We start from the raw sequence: 6714 nt of genomic DNA on the forward strand, positions 1-6714 counted from the left end.
GGTGTTGAAGCAAGAGCTCAAGACCAGGAGTGTCTGACCCCCCATGATCTCAGTTGTGGGGTTCTCTCCACTGTGCCAAGCTGGAATTTTTTTTTAAAGATTTTTCTTATTTATTCATGAGAGACACATAGAGAGAGGCAGAGACACAGGCAGAGGGAGAAGCAGGCTCCACGCAGGGAGCCCGATGTGGGACTTGATCCCAGGACCCTGGGATCACACCCTGAGCCAAAGGCAGATGCTCAACCACGGAGCCACCCAGGTGCCCCTGAAATGTTGTTTTTAAACAATGGTTGGAGGTATGCCAGACAAATCTGCCTGGGGTAGGGGGACAGTCCAGGGTGGGAGCTGACTGGGCCCGTGGGTGGTTTAGAGGTTCCCTGAGGTCTACAAGGTGGGATGCAGGTGAGGGGATGACAAAACACTGTACAAAGACCCCCAAAGGGCTGAAGAAGTGTCAGAGACAAGGTTTTTAGGGAGATGAGAGGACTATGATCTAGGAGCAATGAGGAGGATCCCTATCTCCCTCCCACTGGGGAGTTAGGGGTGTAGGAGGGGAACCAGCCCCCACTGCTCAGGCTGCACAGATTGCAGGGGAGATGGGGAGTTCTCTGGGACAGAGGGCAGGGGACATATAAAGGGAGGCTGGAGCGCTACAGGGTCCTGAGGGCCAGGTGGAAGGCTGTGTGCAGGCAGGGGTGGAGGCTGAGAAGTGGGTCAGGATGAGAGAGAGCCCGGGAACCTTGGGCTCCTTGGAACCATCACAAATGGGGATCAAGGACATGATGGGACCACCCGGGATGTCCCCAAGCAGATCACAGAATCATGAGAGACACATAGAGCCCCTCTCTCTTCTTGTGAAGTTCCCTATTCAATAACTTTCTATTGAAATTTGACCCTGTGGCAGGCATACCGAGCCCCCAGCCAGACCCTGGTTTCGAGATCGAGGCCACGATGTGCCTCAACCGTCATTTCCCTACAGAAACTTGGCTGTCACGTGGCTTCTGGAGGGTTTGATGAGCCTCAAATGAGGTCTCCAAAAACTGTGAATAATACCTGGAATTTTTGGAACTTTCTCTATGCCACGCTACATGCTTTTCCGGGGCGTATTTCACTTCGTCTACATGGCAACCTTGTGGAAGTCAGTCCTGTCATCGATCTCGTTTTACAGATGAGGAAACTGAGGCAGATAAAGGTAAAGTAGCTTGCTTGGATCTCACCGCTGTCAGGTGGCTGTGTCAGGGTTTGAACACGAGTCCATAGTCTTGCACGTACACTCCCCTGCCCGCCACCGTCACAGGAAAGCACCAGAAGTGCCTGGTCTGACAGTGCCTGAGCTGTTGCATAAGGGGGCACTGCTCAAGGACCCCAACTCCAGAGTTTAAAAGATGTTTCCTTTGATTCAGAAATTCCTTCCCCAACCTCCCGCTCCTCCCAGAGTAACTGTCCAGTGATCAGCCCCTCACTGTTTGCTCCTCTCTCAGGGCTACAGGGTTGAATGATGCTCCCAGTGGTAACTGACCTTTTCAAAGCTGCTAGCAGAAAATACTCAGTAGAGGAAAAAGAGAAGGTTGCCAGATGAGATGTTGATTCGGCGACAGTAAGTGATTCCCACATTTGTCAACTTGACAATCTGGCACCACCACCTCTGGCTCATTTCTTCTTTTAAGAGTGGAACTCAGGAAGACTCTTGGAAGCGCTCCCTGACATAGTGACTTAACCAGTGTAGAAGAACACACGCAGGCAGTCCTGAGTGCTACGGTGGCCCATGATCTCACAGACCCAGACTCCTTCTTCTTTTTCTTTTTTTTTTAGATTGATTTATTTATTTTAGGGGGGGAGAGGCAGAGAGAGAGAGAGAGAGAGAGAGAGAGAGTCTCTGCCCTGAGCATGGAGCCAAGGCAGGGCTCGATCTCACAACCCTGAGACCATGACCTGAACTGAAACCAAGAGTTGGACACTTAACCGACTGAGCCACCAAGGTGCCCTGACCCAGGCTCCTTCTATCTTGTTGCTCTGCCATATGTGGCTTTCTTTTCCAGGGTCATCTCATAGTCCAACATGACTGCTGGAGTCCAGCCATTACATCTGTGTTCCAGGAGTCAGAATGGAGAAAAGGGAAGAGGAAGAAATCACTTTAAAAGAGATGTCCCAGGGGCACCTGGGTGGTTCAGTGGTTGAGCGTCTGCCTTTGGCTCAGGTCATGATCCCAGGGTCTTGGGATGGAGCCCCACATCGGAAGAGGGGGTGAGAGAGGCTATTTGAATGAAAACCAGAGGAGCCTGGGGGGCTCAGTTGGTTAAACAATTGCCTTCAGCTCAGGTCATGATCCTGGAGTCCCAAGATTGAGACCCACGTCGGGCTCCCTGCTTCTCCCTCTGACCCTCCCCTGTCCTGTGCTCTCTCTCCCTCTCTCTCTCTCAAATAAATAAATAAAATCTTTAAAAAATAAAGATAAATGAAAATGCAAAACAAATATGAGACTAACTTTGTCTCCTGGCCAACTCAAGAGACATCCACTGTATTTCATCATGTCAGGGGTGAGGGCCTGGTCCAATGGGGTCCCTACCAGTTCACCCTGATGTCCAGCTGATCCAGCTTACCCCTGCAGGAGCCTTGACAACATCACAGAGTCCGGTGCAGGACTGGGCCCATCTCTCATGAATTCAGACCAGTTACTTGAATACGTAGCCCAGCTTCCCCAGGCCCCATAAGGCACCCACGTATGAGGAGGCTCAGCTAGCTCAGGTTCAGGGCCCTCGCTGGCCTACATGTTGCCTCTGTGACAATTACAAAAGTCACTCTTCCTCTAGATGGATGTAGCCCCTGGATACATGGCTTGGTTTGAAAAATTAGAAAAAAGTCACCCTCTGGGAAGATGCAGCTCCATTGTCGATCTCCGCTCCCATGTCTCTCCTCGGCCAGGAACATTTGTGCTCTGCACAACCTGAACAGCTGTGCATGGTAGCCCTGATAAAGGCGATAGAGACTAGGGGCTGCCATCCTGTTTCTTGATCACCCAAACTACGGTGAGTTGCCGTCTCCCAAGTCCAAGGGGTACCTTATAATCCTGCCCCATGATGTGTCCCTCCCTCCATTCTGCTAGCTGGAGAAGATACAGCGAAGCAGTTACAGAATCGGATAAACCTGGGCTCAGATTCGGGGCATTGCACTTACGAGCTGGATGACCTTGGGCAGCTTCTGGACCCTCCTGAGACCCGGTTTCCTCATCTCTACAGTGAGACTGGTAATACCTATGTTGGGATTCTTAAGAAGATTCAGGGAGAGATAACCTGTACGGATTATTTAGAATTCGGTTCAGCTCTGAAAAACAGAAAAATGCAGAAAGAACGGCATAAACTAAGATGCAAATCTGTTTCCTCCCTGCGCTCGGGAGGCAGGACGCAGCACACCCAGCTCCGATCTCGGTCCCGCTGTGCATGAAGCGCAGCTTCCCGGAGGAGGCGGTTGCTGAGCAAGCCCTAGAAGTTGGGGTCGAAGTCGCTCAGGGGACGTGTGTCCGGAGGAGGGTCTGTCTGGGGAGAGGGAGCAGCGGGAGCCCAGCGTGGAGACCAGACATGGGGCGCCTGTTTGGAGCATGGCTCAGGCTGGGATCCCTAGATGGGGATTGCTGTTCAAGAGATTTATTCGGTGGGCGGAGGGGGGGGCTCTCCGAGGGGAGTGGGAGGGCATGCATGGGGGGATGGAGGGGACCCCGCTGGGGGGGATGTGGAAATAGCCCATTCCATGTGGCCTGAGGAGCGGAGTGTCACGGGCAGGCCTCGCAGGCCGCACAGGTGTGGGGAGCATGGGGGGAAGGAAGGGGCCCAAACTCCCCGTCCAGGTGGCTCCCACATGGCAATTCCCTGGGGGCTGGGGCAGCTGTGGGGAGCAGCCAAAACCTCCCAGCAGTGGGGCGACAGGTGCAACAAGCTGGTTAAGCGAATGCGGGAGGAGGATACAGGTGAGGGAAGAAGACGGGCTCAGCCACAGGGAAGGCCGCGCAGTCCCATCAGGCTGGGCCACGGGGCGCAGGGAGGGGATGGTGGGGGACCTTGTGTCACTCGGGGCGGGGGGCGGGGAATGGCTGAGCGGCCCAGCTCAAAGCGCCCACAGCTCGGTGGACGGTCGTGAGCACCTGCTGTGACCCAGGCCCGGCCGTTCCCACCAGATGAGGGGTTAGGGATGGAACACTGCCGCCCAGGGGGAGCCCTCGACGTGCCCCGGCAAGTGGGGCTCACAGGGAGGGGGTGCAGGCAAGACGGAAGCCGAGGGACATTAAGGCAGCTGTCCAATTTGGAGACCGCAAAAATACAGTAAGACCCCAAATCGGCTTCTTGATCACCCAAAACAAGTGATATTTGGCACAGCTTTCAGTGATTGATGCGCTTTAGTTATTACAACTCTTTAGACGTTGGCGTTTTAATGACAGTAGCTCCATTGTGAGCATGAGTTTGGATTAAAGGAGCCCTCGGAGGGGCGCTGGGTATCCCAGGTGGTTAAGGGTCTGACTCTTGATTTGGCTCAGGGTTGGATCTTCGGGTTGTGGGATCGAGCCCCACATTGGGCTCTGCGCTGGGCGAGGAGCCTGCTTAAGATTCTCTCTCTCCCTGTGCCCTCAGGCATCTGTTTGGGGGAATGTCTTAGGTTGGGATCCCTAGGAGCAGAACCAGAGAACCCCCCTTACTCCCTCCCTTAAAAAAAGTAGGAGCACCGGGGCTCCCCGGGGGGGTTCAGCGGTTTAGTGCCTCCTTCAGCCCAAGGCCTGACCCTGGGGACCCGGGATCAAGTCCCACGTCGGGCTCCCGGCATGGAGCCTGCTTCTTCCTCTACCTGTGTCTCTGCCTCTCCCTCTCTCTCTCTCTCCTCTCTGTGTCTCTTATGAATAAATACATAAAATCTTAAAAAAAAAAAATAGGAGCCCCTTGAGACTTCTACTTCTGGCCAAACTGGGGAAACAGAGATTGGATTTACCCCTCCCACTTGAAAGAATGAAAAAAACTAAAGAAATATATGAAAAAAACCCTAAAGAAATATATGAACGATGTCTTTAGGACACTGGACACGAGGCAAAGAGGGCCCGTGTTGTCCTCGCCACCGTCTTGCTGCAGCACAGGGAAGGCAGCCCCGGGGGAGCCCAGCGGATAACCGGAGCTGACGGCACAGAACTCCACGGCGACCAGAGCTCCCAGGCACACAGAGACCCAGAGATGAGCAGGGGTCCCCTGGAGAACCACCCCAGGACAGTGACATGATCACATAAAAGGATTGGGTGGGGGGACTATGTCCGGAGCCCACAAGGGTTGGGGTGCCTGTCGCACCAGCCCGACTGGTTTGGCTGGGTGTCCCGCCTGGTGTCGATGGATGGGGGCAGTGACAGTGCTGCTCTAACCCTGTGGGCTCCGTCTGTTGGAACCCCCACCTCTGATCCCCAGTTGGATCCCTTCTGGGGGAGCCTCTCCTCCTATGTGGCTCTCCAACTCCGAGGACCCCGGGGCCCGCCACGACCAGGCCCTCTGCTGTCACTCAGCCACCACATGGTCTCCTGGAGAGCCGGCTGGGCCTCTGTCACGGTGACACAATCCTGAGCTAATGTGTCACCGGCTGCGTTCGTAGCCAAGGAAGTGCTACATTTCCCACGGCTTTGTATAAACTTCCTTTCATTAAACCGGCCCAGAATGCGTGCATCTGGGGTCACAGGCTGTGAACGCTGCTCTGAGATTCTAAATTTAGCAGCGCCTCTTCCCCTGGGGTCCCCAGATACGGACTCTGGGAGGTGCAGCACCCAGAGAGGGATGGGGGAGCACCAGGTGGAGCGGGATGGGGGGAGCGCCAGGTGGGCAGGTGCTCCCCATGCACCTTGTCCTGCCCGGAGGGGGAGGCTGTGCCCTTCTGCAGCGGCAGAGGCAGGTAGAGGGTCTGAGGCCTAGGGTGCTCCCTGGTCTCGGCAAGACCCCCCAGAGGGTCACTGTTCTCTCGGGTGCTTCTGCTCCCCTCTATTTTTGTCCCATCCTCACGCCAGGAAAGGTAGGCTTTCAGGTTCTTCAAGGGCAGTGAGGCCATTGGAGCAGGAGACAACTACCACTTGTGAGCTTGTGACTCAGTTTCCCGGGGAGGGGGCACAGGGTGCCACCCAGGGCCCCTTGGGAGGCAGAGGGATGGAGGGGAAAGGCAGGCAGGGGCCTTCACCATGGTTCAACAGGAAGGTGGGGAGAAGCAAGGGGGGTGGGCTTGAGGTTGGTTTGGGGAACCTAGCAGGCTCCAGGGTGTAGGGTGCCCCCAGGGGTCTGGCACTGGCCTGGGCGTGGTTAGGACAGGGGACAAGCGGCCTGGAGGGTCAGAGCCCCGGAAAGGAGGCGTTTGGGGTGCGGGCTCTGGATTGGTTGGTTCGCCTAGGAAAGCCAGGCTCCCAGGTGAGTAGTTTGCTGTCTCCAGGAATCCCTGGTCCTGCAGGGCCCCTCCGTCCGCGTGGACAAGGCCCAGGTGTCAAAGCATCAGGATCACAGGGAGGTGCCGAATCTCCGTTTTGACCCGGACGGATTTGGATCAAGTGCCCCTTCCTCCCGCCCGTCTGGCACACTTGCTGCCTGTGCACCTCGGGTGTCAGATAAAAGGCTGTGTTTTATGGGGTCACCACCACTGCTTGTCTGTCTTGCTTCGTGCAAGTTATCCCGACACCCTCAGCAACCCGGAGGTCAGCTAAGGCAGGTGTGAGTA

Source organism: Canis lupus, chromosome 31 (assembly GCF_003254725.2).
Source record: "Canis lupus dingo isolate Sandy chromosome 31, ASM325472v2, whole genome shotgun sequence".
Taxonomy (NCBI): domain Eukaryota; kingdom Metazoa; phylum Chordata; class Mammalia; order Carnivora; family Canidae; genus Canis; species Canis lupus.